Source organism: Phoca vitulina, unplaced genomic scaffold (genome assembly GCF_004348235.1).
Source record: "Phoca vitulina isolate PV1807 unplaced genomic scaffold, GSC_HSeal_1.0 scaffold22, whole genome shotgun sequence".
NCBI lineage: Eukaryota > Metazoa > Chordata > Mammalia > Carnivora > Phocidae > Phoca > Phoca vitulina.
In genome coordinates this window covers 21,318,161-21,332,879 of record NW_022589725.1, presented here as the reverse complement: position 1 = coordinate 21,332,879, position 14,719 = coordinate 21,318,161, and the positions used below count along the sequence as shown (strand labels likewise).

At 40.6% G+C, this 14,719-nt stretch overlaps 1 protein-coding gene across 5 annotated transcripts in view; it reads right to left on the bottom strand.

Moving 5' to 3' along the window:
* The window catches only part of PLCB4 (phospholipase C beta 4), a 407,515-nt gene that overhangs the window by 236,726 nt on the left and 156,070 nt on the right, over window positions 1–14,719 (bottom strand). For all 5 annotated transcript variants that reach the window (XM_032419441.1, XM_032419443.1, XM_032419444.1 and 2 more), the window contains one exon: window positions 12,290–12,349. The gene's annotated coding sequence lies outside the window, so the exon portion shown is untranslated. The remainder of the gene's footprint in view (window positions 1–12,289; window positions 12,350–14,719) is intronic.

Sequence of the window (14,719 nt, the reverse complement as noted above, 5' to 3'; positions counted from 1 at the left end):
TGAGCTAAATAAATGGTCATGGTTTAAGCCACTATACTGACCAGGAGCGGGGGGGTGGGGTGGTGGGGAGGGGGGGTAGAGATAGTCTGTTATACAGCAAAAGCTAAGCGACACATTGATCACTAGGGAAACAGCTTCCCTCATGGCCCTGAGCTTTTATCTACTTTCCTGGTTCTAATGTCCTACTTCATCTATGCCTTCCTCAACATACCTAACGCTGCCTGACATGGGCTGAACTGTGTCTCCTCAAAAATTCTTATGGTGAAGCTTCAACTCCCAGCTACCTAAGAATGTGATTGTATTTGGAGACAGGGCCTTTAAAGAGGTGATTAAATTAGAATGAGGTCATTAGGGTAAGCACTAATCCAATCCGGCTGGTGCCCTTATAAAGAGGAAATTTAGGCACACAGACACCAGGGCTGTGCATGTACAGAGACAAGTCCACGTGAAGATAAACAAGAGAGTGGCATTTGCAAGCCAAGGACAAAAGTCTCATGAGAAACCACTCCTGATGACACCTTCTAGCCTCTAGAATGGTGAGAAAATAAATTGCTGTTGTTTAAGCCACCCAGTTGGTGACATTTTTCTATGGCCGCTCTAGAGGACTATACTATGACTACATACGGCCTGTGAGGGGGAAAATACGAAGTTTTCCAGTATTGTCCGCTTATAATCACTCTGATGATTCCTTCCTTAAGCTTCTTCAAAGACCGTTCTAAACACAAAGAATCCATATTTGTTGCAAAAGGTGTTTTTTGGGAAAAGGGAGTTACCTCCAACACTCTCCCGGCATCTTTCATCCGAAATCCATTTCTTGCTACCTTTGTTTCATTTGTCTAATACTTGTCCCTGGATAGTTATTTGGGTTTTTCACTCAGTGCTCTAAATGAGAGTTCATTAATACATATACATGTATACACATAAACACACATGTAGCTGCTTCTAACTCTTACTCTAATGAGGGTCAAGCAGAAAACACATGCCTGTATCTCTTACCTTCCCATTGCGGAGTATCTAGGGGTTAAAGCAGCTTTCTCCCGCCCCCCCAGGAGCAATCTCTCAGCTTCTATTAGATGAGGACTTTCAGGGCCATCTGGAAATGCTTAAAAAGCAGTTGCTGAGGATTCACAGATCAGAGTTATTTCCAAAAGGAAAATCCTACATATTCTCAAAGGAATGGACCAGAGGTCAAACATACTGGAAACCAATGTGAGTCATCCCAGCAACCGATCCTGGCAAAATCACCCTCCCCCCCCCCCCCCCCCCCCCCCCCCCCCGCTCTGTCTTTCCACCTTTTGACTGTTTTCTGATTTTGATGCCTAGGTCAGAGCTCTCCTTTATAGGAGAGGGTTTTTTTTAAAAAAGTTTATATAATTGAGGATCGTGACTAATACAACTGAACATATGCACAAACTAGAAAACAATATCTAGTTATCATAGCAAAGAGGAGGCTGGGCATTTGTTTTTTTTTTTCCCCAAAAGGCTGCCTTGGAATTCTAATGAGCAGCTTTAACCCAACAGCTTGTGCCCTGGGTTTGCTTTCAATACCACCAATGCAGCTCTTGTCACGGTTCCTAGGGAATGACCTTAAGCAAAAAAAGCCTTTGGGTTCTACCATGCCTGTAATAAACCCCCATGGGAGTACATGACTATTCACTGGGTTGCTGCTTTGTCCGGAGGTCCAATACCCCACTTCAAGAATCACTATAGGACAAAATAATAAAAGAGGAGGATGAGCCCCAAATAACCAAAACAATATTGGGGGAAAAAAACAAGGTTGAAAGACTCATACTTCGTGATTTCAAAACTTACTACAAAGACACAGAAAATCCAACCAATGTGGCACTGGAATAAGGATGGGCATATAGGACAATAGGATAGAACTGAGGCTCAAGAAATAGGCTCATACATCATGGTCAACAGACTGTCAGGAATGCCATAGGATTTCCACTCACATGTGGAATTTAAGAAACAAATGAACAAAGAAAAAAAGAGACAAGCCAAAAAACAGACACTTAACTACAGGGAACAAACGGACAGTTACCAGAGGGGTGGGGGTTGGGAGGATAGGTGAAATAGGGGATGGGGATTAAGAGTTCATTTATTGTGGGGCACCTGGGTGGCTCAGTCAGCACTGGCATTGGGCTCCTTGCTCACCGGGAAGTCTGCTTCTCCCTCTCCCTCTGCCCCTCCCCAGTCTCACGCTCACGCACACGTTCTCTCTCTCTCCTCTCAAATAAATGAAATTCTTAAAAAAGAGTACACATATCATGATGAGCACTGATTATTGCAGAGAATTGATGAATCACTACTGTATGCCTGCAACTAATATAACACTGTATGTTAACTATACTGAAATTAAAATTTTAAAAATAAAAAATAAAAAAATAAAGAATGCCAAGAACTGTTTCTTCAATAAGCGGTGCTAGGACAACTAGATATCCACATGTCAGAAGAATGAAGTTGGACCCTGACCTAACATTATATTTATTTTTATTTTTTTATTTTTTTTTAAAGATTTTATTTATTTATTTGACAGAGAGAGACACAGCGAGAGAGGGAACACAAGCAGGGGGGAGTGGGAGAGGGAGAAGCAGGCTTCCCGCGGAGCAGGGAGCCTGATGCGGGGCTCGATCCCAGGACCCTGGGATCATGACCTGAGCCGAAGGCAGACGCTTAACGACTGAGCCACCCAGGCGCCCCGACCTAACATTATATTTAAAAAATTAAGTGAAAATGGATCAATGACATAGATATAATAGCCTTAAACCACAAAGCTCTTTGAAGAAAACATAGGGGTAAACCTTCATAACCTTGGGTTTGGCAGTGGATTCTTATAGAAGACAATGAGAGAAAGAACAACAACAAAAAAGTTAATACAACTTCATCAAAATTAAAAAAATCTTGTGCATCAGAAGACATTATGAAGAAGGTAAAAAGACAACCTACAGAATGGGAGAAAGTATCTGCGAGCCATGTACCTGATACGGATCAAGTATTCAGAATAAATAACTTTTATCAAAAGGCAATCGACCCACTTAAAAAATGGGTCAAGGAATTGAACAGACATATCCCCGAAGAGGGTATACAAATGGCCAACAGCCACATGAAAAGATGCACAACATCATTAGTTATCAGAGAATGCAAATCAAAACCACATGTGGTACAATTTCACACCCATGAAGATGGCTATAATAAAAAGAAAAAAAGTAATCGTTGGTAATCACGTGGAAAAACTGGAACTCTCGCGCATTGCTGGTAGGAATGAAAAATGGTGCAGCTACTGTGGAAAAGAGAGTTGCAATTCTTCAAAAAGTTAAACAGAGAATTATGACAGGACCCAGAAATTCCATTCTTGGGTATATACCCAAAGCAACTGAAAAGAAGGACTCGGACACATGTATGCACATGTTCAAAGCAGCACTATTTATAATAGCCAAAGATGGAAACAGCCCAAATGTCCATTAATGGGTGCATGAACCAACTGGGGCCTATACATACAACAGACATTATTATTCAGCTGTAACAATGAATGGAGTACTGACATAGGCAATATAACATAGATGAATTTTAAAAACATTGCGCCTAGTGGAAAAAAAAAAGCCAGACACAAAAGGTCCTGTATTGTATCATTCCATTTATATGAAATATCCAGAGACAGAAAGTAGATTGGTGGTTGGTAGGGGCTGGGGAAGGAGAAAGTGGGGAGCAACTCTTTAATAACTGTGAAATTTTCTTTGGGGTGATGAAAATATTTTGGCACTAGAGAAAAGTGGTAGTTGTACAAGATTGTGAATGCACTAAATGACACTGGATTGTTCCCTTTAAAGTGGTTACAGGGGCCTGGGTGGCCCAGTCAGTTAAGCATCCAACTCTTTGTTTTGGCTCAGGTCATAGTCTCAGGGTTGTGAGATCAAGCCCCACACTGGGCTCCACGCTGAGTGTGAAATCTGCTTAGGATGCTCTCTCCCTCTCGCCCCTCTAAAAATTAATTAAAACCATAAAAAACAGACAAAAAAATAAAATGGTTACTTTTGGTTATGCAAATGCCATTTCAATTAAAAAAAGAAAGCTGAAGGAAGAAGAAAAGACAAGGCAGGCAAAGCAGCCCAGGTCTTTAAGACTGAAGCCCCCGAAGATGGCAGCAATGAGCACCAGCATGGGCAGTGGTGCCGGCAAACGTGGATGGAGGGAAGAAGTAGAAATACTGTGAAACCACGAAAAGAAAATGGTCAATACAGAGATGGTCTTTCTAATTGAAGAGCAGCATCTGTACACAGTCCGGAATCCACAGAAACCTCACTTTGTAGCGTCCCAGAGGGCAGAGCACCCTAGGTAGGAGAAGGTCCTTAACGTGAGGACAACATGGTACCTGGAGCTCTTCAAGGCTGGTCCTTTCCAGACTGGTTATGCCTTTACTTTCTTATGGAAGAATGAGCACGGGGCTACAGGGGAGCAGAAGGAGGCCTGCCAGTTAAGTAGCAAGTAGTCTGGAGCCTAAGCAACATCCACGGGAAAGGAAAACGTGAAGGAACATACTGGGTATAAGACAGGTCCCATGTATGCACCATCTCATTCTCAGGAACAGCTTACAGAAGCATCTCTTGCATTTCCCAGATGGGAAAACCAAGGCCCTGGGCTTCAGAGCTCCCATTCTGACTCCCAAACCGTAAGACATCCAGCCAGGTGAGAAATTAAAGTCACCAGGAGCATCATCCAGCTTTAAAGTAAACCTCTAATTGCTTAGGGATGTGGGATTCACTTCTATTTTCCCATCAGTTCCACAGAGACCCTCTGAGAGATCTCCAATGAGAAGGTGTACTGCACCTCCTCAAATTCAAGAACGCTGTATTATTACTCAAGGAGTATAAAAAGCACTACCATCTCATGAGCTTCCTGCTGCTTTTCTCCCAGCAACCTGAAGGCTCGCAGTGAAGCCACACGTCCTCTGGCTAAACGGGACGGGTCAGCACTCTCCCCAACAGAGCCGCCAAGTCCTCCTCCAACTGCCCTCCTCCTGCCTTCCTGACATGGACTCCCCCCAGGGGCCACAAAATATGGCAAGAAAGGAAGCAGCTGATCGGGGAGGTGGTTAACGGCCCAAGGTCACAGGCTGGTTCCTCTCCCGGGAGGGTTTATTTTAGTCCTCAGGCCTCAGTCAGTTGCCCTTTCCCACCTGAGGAGAGCAGCCAGGATGCCTGCTCCTCTTTTCATTGCGGAAAAGTACGTAAGGACTTTTCAGATGCAACCATTTCCACTGGGCTTTTGCCATTTTGTTGTTAATGTCACAAAAAAATTACAAAATGCAGAGAGCATTAGAATTTAATTTTTTCTCCTCCCTTTTATAGAAACATTTGCAAATATTTCCATTTGGCAGGGGGGGAATCCGTATTTCAGGCCTGGAAAAGATTTCAGACGCTCAACTCAAAATGGGACCCTGCAACACTGAGGGGAGAAGTTCTTGGTGTTGCGACCACACATGGGCCCTTGGGAAAGGAGACACAGGAGCAACTGTATTAGCGTAATGACTTCAACAGATCGTCTCACAAGCTACACGTGAAAAGCCCAAAGAAAATGAGAAATGGAAGGGCAAGAGCTAAAATTTTTTGTCTAGGACTGTTAGGCATTTTCTAGTTTCTTCCAATCTTTTGGGAAATCAGCTGGAACAAACACCTTTGCTAATACCACAAACTTTCAGAAGCTTGCATCGAAACTTTTTTTTGGGGGGGGGGCTTGAAGAACAGGACAAACCTTAAGCACTTACTAGAGTAGAAAACTGACCTTTTTTGTCAAATGTATCCCACCATAATTTTATGGTTAATATTCTCTTCTCTACCATATTTTTATTGAAGTATAGTTGACTCTAACATTTTAAAAAATAAAGAAAAGCTGTAAGCTGTTTTTTGTTTTGTTTTACAGTGAACAACTGTATTCCCACGACCTACCTTTTTTGAATAGCTGGCTTTTTATCCATCCATCAGCTCTTTTTTAAAAGATGTATTTCACAGTAAGTTGCAGAATTCAATACACTTCACCTCTAAACCCTTACACTGCTGGCATTTTAATCTTTTCTAGTTGAAGGTTATGACGTCAGAAGAGGAAGGAGGGAAAAGAAGTCAAAGTTCATTGTACCTAGTTTCAGGGTCCCAGCTGAGATAAATTTGAGACTGTGGCAAGGAACAGAGATCTTCCTATGAAACCGAGGAAGAACCAGGAAGTCCAGAATGCTGACCTCCGAAACTGTAAGTAAGTTATCTTCCAAAGTCATGGTGTTGGCCCCACACCGATCTTCCCTCCTTCCAATCACCTTGTGGAAAGAAGCCCAGTTGACCATGAAGAACCAAGAAATAGGCAACAGACAGCCATCCCAGAAATGGAAAGATGGTGAGAAAAACCCCTGTTGTTGGCCAAGGTGGAGAATTCTCTCTTCTGAGGAGGACATCCATGGGTGGTAAGAGGAGTAAAGGGTTAGAAAAGGTTATAAAATTTTTCCTTCATTTTTGCTCTTTTCTCTTTCATCTTCCAATTCCCCCACAAATCAGAAAAGGGAGGAAAACATTTGAGGCTGGGGTATGCCCACCACCTGGAATGCCTCTAACAATAAAGACTAAGTGAAGATAACGAAAAATGAATGGAAGGCCAGGGTTGGCCACTCATTGCCTAAGCAGAAGACTTTAGATTTTTCCTTAGGGCAGCCCAGTCCAGCTGACCAGGAAAGGGAAGGAGAGAGAGCCACTGTGCAGAAGTATGCCCAGAAAGGAATGGTCTGTTCATGCTAGACCATTCCCAGAGCATCCAAAGGGGCCAAGATGGGTCTAGCAGTGACACTGGAGAGGGTGCCTGTGGTAGATGGTATCTCCAACGTTGTTTTCACACAATGTGACTTTAACACTCCTTCCACTGAGAGGTTGGCTTTAAATCTCCTTCCCTTAAAACTGGGCAGGTTTCTGATTCACCTATAACCAAATAATTTGATGGAAATAATGCAACAAGACTTCCATGGTCAAGTCATAAAGTAATGCTGCTGCCACCTCGTCTGCTGGAACCATCACACTGGAGCCCATGTAAGCAGTCGGGATGCCCGGAAGCCACCATGCTGTGAGGAGGCCCACAGTTGCCCAGGAAGAAATCCTGAGTCTATGTTGAGAGAGAGAGGGGGGCAAGTCAGCCATCAGCTGCTCCAGCCTCTTGCTCTTTCAGCTTCAGAAGCCAACAGAATGCAACCACTAGAGTGACCCCAAGCCAGAAGGGCACAATGGAGCTCTACCCAAACCCCGGACCCACAGAAGAAGTGAGAGGTGAAAGAGAGACCACTGTTGTTTCAAGCCACTATATTCTGAAGTGATTTCTTATACAGTGATAAATAATTAAAACAGACCCCAGCATATAAACTGGATCATGAGGATACCTTACTCCATGCATTAGAAAATCCAGTGTTTTTAACTTGGTATCAATCTAGCCATGACCTGCCTTTCTTATTGTATATTTAGTACTCCAGCCTCATCAGTTTACATGCAAGTACCCAAACTTTTTGAGAACCTTCTAACACACATTATATACATATACACATACTTTCCCATTACCCTCTTTGAAATCTTTCTATATATTACCCTTCATTCATGATCCATTTTCCTCCAAAAAGTGACCCTAGGATTCTGCATTCTTGAAGGTTATCAGTGACATCTCAGCTGCCAAACCCAATCATTTTATTTAGAGAGAGAAAGAGATCGGGGTGGGAGGGGTGAAGGCAGAGAGAGAGGGGGAGAGAGAGAGAGAGATCATCTTAAGCAGGCTCCATGCCCAGCACAGAGCTGTCTCATAGACCCTGAGATCATGACCTGAGCCCAAATCAAGAGTCAGATGCTTAACCAACTGAGCCACCCAGGCGTCCCCAAACCCAATCATTTTAATCATCATCTGTGACTACAGGGCATTAAGTTAACAAATGCAAATAGTACTGGCTCCTCCAAGACAGATCAGCTCACTTTCTTTGGAAAACAGTGCCGCCTCATGTCTTTAATGAACAGTTACCAAGCTGGGAGATTCCAGAGTGCTAACAAAGTCTTATCTCAAAGGAAGTAAGCCTCTTACCGGAGGCTATAACATTCTGAAGTTGCACAGTGTCACTAGCCAAATGTGGCTTTTGAGGGCTTGAAATATGGTTGGTCTGAACTGAGATTTAAGTACAAAATACACACCAGATGAAGGAAATGTAAAATCTCATTAATAATGTTTATATTAATTAAATGTTAAAATAATAATTAGGATGTGCTAGGCTAAATAGATTAAAATTAATTTCAACTGTGATCTTGGACTTCCCAGCCTTCAGCTCAGGCTGCTATAACAACCTACTCCTTTCTACTTTTTTAATGAGGCTACAAGAAAAACTGGAATTGCATGTGCTGCTCACGTGAAATTTCTATGGGATTGCAATTTTGTGCTTTACTGAATTGAAGGCGCCCAAGGAAACACATCTATATTCCCCTAAAAAGTCTGTGGAAGAAAATACTCTTAAAGACAAAGGTCAAGTATTAGGGAATAAAAAGGATGGTTAAAAGAGAATGAAAAATAACAGACTTAGTATGTATGCTCAAAAACGCCACTAGCAAGAATAATTGTCAATCATACAATCATACAATATCCTTGCCTCCTTTTTCAGGGCACTAAAATCATTATTCAAGATGACATTCATCTAAGGAAAGCCTTTGAAATTCCAGATTTTATTTTTTTGACTCTAATATATGTAGAAATTTTATTCACCGAAAATTACCTAGGTATCTCTCCACACTGCAATCTCTTTAGGACTTGGATATTTGAAGCACTAGCTTATTACCTTCTCTAGGGAAGAAAGTGCATTTAAAGTGCTTCTGGGAATGCCTGGGGGGGCTCAGTCGGCTAAGCATCTGCCTTTAGCTCAGATCATGATCCCAGGGTCCTGGGATCAAGCCCCTCTCAGGCTCCCTGCTCAGCAGGTAGTATGCTTTTCCCTCTCCCTCTGCCTACCGTTCCCCCTGCCTGTGCTCTGTATCTCTCTCTCTCTCTCTCTGACAAATAAATAAAATCTTAAAAAATAAGTAAATAAAGTGCTTCTGAAAGTGCAGAAGACTTGTCCCGGGAAATGGTTGAAAGCCTAAGGGATGAAAAATGGGTCTGTAGGAGTGAGAGATGACCTAGTATGCTGCTAGGGAGAGCAGACAATCCAGGGTCCTGTCCAGATACCACTAGGTCCCTTTTCACTGTCCTGTGTGCCAATCTCCTGGCTTATATGTGCTTTGCTTCTGAGAGATGGCACTTGCAAATTTCTTCAGAGGAACATCCCTTAACCTATTGGAGCTGCTTTGTAGCAGGATGCAAAGAAGCAAAATGCTCCCAAGTTCACAGCCCCCCTCCCAACAGTCCACAGCCTAAGGCCCTAAGGCTGATGCAGAGATAGGAAAGCCCAACCCCTTGCCCTGAGGCAGAAGGAAGAGGTTCTCAGAAGCCATTATGCTCCAAAGCTTTCCTCCAGGATGAAGGCTGAGGCAGGGACTTGGCTTGAATTATCCCCCTGCTTGCTTCTTCTCTCTCTCTCTCTCCAACTCACTTGTTTCTCCTGGGAGCACTGCCTTAATAAGACACTTGCACAAAAATCCCTCATCTCGAGGCTGCTTCTGGGGAGCTCAGCCCAAGACTCTTGTCATGCATGAATGGGCTCTAGGAAAACATGAAACCAGATTCTTGTTGTTGTACCAGGAATAAGAGCTTCTATATATAATACTTAAGAGTTTAAAATAACTGCACTATCCACATTGTAATAAGAATCATCTTTGATTCTAAAGAGCACTGCAGCAATGGTAGAACACAGGTCTTAGGTCTAAAAAAAGATGCTAACAGCTGGCTGTGTGTGTGTGTGTGTGTGTGTGTGTGTGTAGTTGTCACTATATATCTAGCTCTATATCTCCAGATGTGAGAGAAGTTAGAACAGCATCTAAGGCTCCAAAGTAGAGGTAAAAAGAAAAAGAAGTCAACACTAAAGTTTAGTGAGCTTCATACCTGATGTTATAAATTCTGTATGTAATCAATATTTAATAAAAACAATTTAAAATCATTCAGAAAGCAAGCAGCCCCAAATTTAGGTAAATCTTCCAAACTGCAATACTGCAGGAAAGAAGGTATTGAAGGTTGTTTTCTTTCTTTCCATAAAATTTGAAGACCACCGTTGGTTTGACTAGACTTATAAATTCCTCTTTACCAAGAGTCACCCTGAAGCTAGAAATACAATGGCGAGGGTAATTAATCCAAAAGTAGTTCATTTGGTCTCTATATAAGTATTTTCTATTTTAGGAGTTGATGCCTACACTGATAAAAAGCCAAGTTGAATGAGACATAAATAATATATTCACCTTTGTGCCATTACAGGAATTAAAACATATTCTGAATGCCTACTGTGCATGCAATAGGCCTAAAACAAATGTTCTGAACTAATGTACGGTCAAAGGTAGTCACGATGGGAATCATGGAGAAATAAAGCAGGTGTTCAAGGTAAAACCAGAGGAGTTCCAGCTCCCAGGTCTAGATGTTTCCAATTTTTAACATGGGAAGAGATTATAAAAGAATAAGATTTCAATTCAATGCAAAAAACAAACAAAAAAACTGTCTCTTAATACAAGATACCCAACAACCAAATGTTCCTAGAGTTGAACTTTTTAAATTTTTTAATAAAGGACAGAGGGAAAGAAGAGGGGAAATTCTCTCTTTGGAAAGAGGGCAAAACTAAGGTAAGGATAACCACCCCCCTGGTGACATGTGGGGCCCTGATTCCAATCAGATCCTATTTTGAGGTGGGAATGGAAAAAGAGCCCACATACTATAGTAGCTGTTTTAGGATGTGAATCCATCCAGAGCCTTTGTAAAATGAAGCACATGGCATTTATACCACTTCATATAGAGAAACTTCTTCTTGGAACTTAAAATATTTAACAAACAACGTCTGGTTTTTTTTAAACTTTTGCATCACGTGTTTATTTTTGCTAAGCACATAATTCTTCATGTATAATACGCCGATGAAAATGATCTATTTCTTAAGAATAACAACTATTATGCAGAGACAGTGAGCAGTCCAGAAAAATGTAATAAAGGCTAAAAAGCAGATGTCATGTCTGCACTAATTTAAAGTCCCTGGAGAATTATTTAGCAACCCCCTACCCCAACACTGGTTTGCCTGCTAAGTAAGACATGGTTTATGAGTCATCCATGGGAAGCAGTAAAATAACAGTGCCCTTGACTAAAAATAGGTAGGGACATTCAATAATAAATCTACTTTCCTGATATTCTTGTGTCACCATTAAATACTGATCACTTAGAGAAATGTGATTCTTCTCTCTCCACATAGAAAGGCTGGAAGAAAATCAGCCACAGACCCCACTGGAAGTTAACAGAGTGTCCCAAAGGACTTGCAATGTGGTGGGGAAAAAATACCATTGTCTTCAAATGCCCAGAACCTGGAGTTCACCTACCAGGATAAACAGTCAAGTTGGCTATCTTTTTCATGTGTTCACTATAAAATGACTTCTCGTCTGTTGAAGTAAGAAACTATATATATATATATATATATATATATATATATATATATATATATATTTTCCAAGTATTTCCCTTGGACAGCAATTAGAAAATAGGAATTTGATTAAGAGGTCAGAAAAGAACCATCTCTTCTATGCACCAGGATCCCGGCTCTAGAATGTAGCATTGGCAAGTTATAGTTTATAAACAAAAAGAATCGGCCGTATAAAGATATTTCTGGCTCCCATTTCAGAATTTCTTTAAAGATTTATAAATGGAACTCTAGAGGGGCAACTGGGAGAATCTATTTATATCATCTCCATAGGTAGTTTCCCACAAAATGGACAGTAAATTCTAGCTGACAATGAACATAGTTGTGATTTTTTTCACATCTGTGGGAATCTTCTTAAACAATACTTACATAGGACTGAACACAAGTCATGCACTTCTCTGCAGAAAGAACTGCAGAGAACAGTTACTTAAATAATACCTGACTGCTCACCAAATGCAGGCAGTATTACCATAGACAGCAAGTAGAAAATCTTGTAAAGGGTGAAGTGGAATGAATGAACCAGAATCTGGAAAATGCCAGGGCATTAATGCTCCACTGCATGAAGGAAAGAGTTTATGAATCAGTTTTGAGAGGCATCTCAGATAGTACATCAGTATAAATCAAGGGGGATTCACTGTGTAGAAAGTTCTAGAACCCCACAAGTAGAAACTCTACCACGGTGTGCAGAATACTCACCAGGCAGCTCTGGATGGACTGCGAGTGATGTCCACTCAGTTAAATTCACAGCGCCGGACTCTGTGAAGCAGACACAGACCAGAGAAAAATCAATGTGAAGGACCTTTAGGATTCTCATGTAAAGAAAGAGCTTTTTTGCACTTCAAAATCAGAATCTATAATATTAAAAAAAAAAAACCACTAGAAAGGCACATTAATATAATAGTAACATTAATTTCCAAATGAACAACAAAGTTACACAGTCATCAAATCAGAAATATTACTGCTATGCCAGCCTACAGGGTTTATACAGCCTTTTTACTAAGCTGATCTATTCAACCTTTTGTCAAGATAATTAAAGAGCAACTGAACAAGGCCACCTAAAATCTTTTAGAATATAATGATCTTTTCCTGATTAACAGGAAAACGTCCTTAGATGAACTGTAATTTTAAGAAAGTTTGCTCTTTCAACAAAGACCAGTGCTGAACACAAAAGATTTCCATCTAACTACAAAAAAAGTATTTTTGCTGCGTGTTTTTTGTTGTCTTTGTTAACAAGTTGTTTATGTAGATTCTAGATTTGACACTGAAATTTTGGTTTGGTGAAAATTTAGATTTTGAGATCCTTCCAAGATGGGGTTGGCGGTGCAGGGTGGGGGTGGGGGTTCCAGGTAGTATCAGAAGCACACAAAAGTTAAGAGGAAGACCATTTGCATTTGGGAAGAAGGGCAGAGGCAGAAAATTTGACAATTGAGACATGGGAAAATGATGTCTGTAAAATTTAAATTGGGATATCATGAACATCATCATTGATATGTAGAGAATTCTACAGTAGGGTCCTAGGTAGGCTGGTACATCCACAATGCAAGACTAGGCCATTAAAAATAAAGAAGTGCATAGCCAAACTATGGAAAGAGCCTAGATGTCCATCAACAGATGAATGGATAAAGAAGATGTGGTGTATATATATAATGGAATATCATGCAGCCATCAAAAAATGAAATCTTGCCATTTGCAATGATGTGGATGAAACTAGAGGATATTATGCTAAGTGAAATAAGTCAATCAGAGAAAGACAATTATCAAATGATCTCACTGATATGTGGAATTTGAGAAACAAGACAGAGGATCATAGGGGAAGGGAGGGAAAAATGAAACAAGATGAAACCAGAGAGGGAGACAAACCATTAGAGACTCAATCTCAGGAAACAAACTGAGGGTTGCTGGAGTGGAGGGGAGTGGGAGGGATGGGGTAGCTGGTGATGGACATTGGGGAAGTTATCTGCTATGGTGAGTGCTGTGAATTGTGTAAGACTGATGAATCACAGACCTGTACCCCTGAAACAAATAATATATATGTTAATTTTAAAAAATTAAAAATAAATTAAAAATAAATTAAAAAAACATTGAGCTATTAGGTTTAAAAATATGAAAACTACTTAGCAAAGTGGAAAATGTTTATGATGCAATTTAATTGAAAAAATAGGATATGACAAGTTCTACAGTATGATTATGTCTATATTGAAATTATGTATGGCCACAGAATAGACCTAAATGGGAACATGAGAAATCTAAACATTTGATTGACTGGAATAGCAGAACCATAAGTTGATTTTTTTAAATGACGTTATCAATTTAGATTCTTGGTTATACAATGCAATGTATGCACTATTTTTTTTAAATGGAATGACAAAGCTAAATTTAAAGGATTCTTGCTTGGTAAGTTTCTTGAAGCCAGGCTAGACAGTGTGTGTGGTTAACATCACCAGATTTAGGAAATTAAAAAACAGGGTTCCCAGTTAAATGTGAATTTCAGATAAACAATGAATATGTTTTTGCTTGTGGAAAAAAAATTTTTTTATTTTGGCTCATTTTTCTCACTGTCCTGAAAATATTTCACTTCAAAGAGAATTAAACTCTTTGTCTGCTTTTTTACTGTAAGTATGTCCATTTAAATATTTGGAATAGGGGCGCCTGGGAGGCACAGTCACTTAAGTATCTGACTCTCAGTTTTGGCTCAGATCATGATCTTAGGGTCCTCAGATCAAGCCCTGCGTAGGGTTCCACGCTCAGCAGGGAGTCTGTTTGGGTTTCTCTCCCTCTGCCCCTTCCCTCACTCGTGCTTGAGCTCTCACTCTAATAAATAAATAAAGAAAGAAAGAAAGAAAGAAAGAAAGAAGCAAACACAGATTTATGTGGACAGATATAGAAAAAAAATCAGGTCATAGTATTAATTTTTCAAAACTCTAATAGAGTAGTATGTGTACCATGACCCCACTGTGTTAAAACAAACCTCACAGTCTATGTATAAACATCGTTAGATGCAGAGAATATATTTGAAGGGATAACAAGAAACTTGAGTTTGGCTGCCTCTGGAGAATTGGTACTGAAGGGAGGTAAAAAAGGAAAAAAAAAAAAAAAAGAGGGCACCTGGGCAGCTCAGTTGTTTAA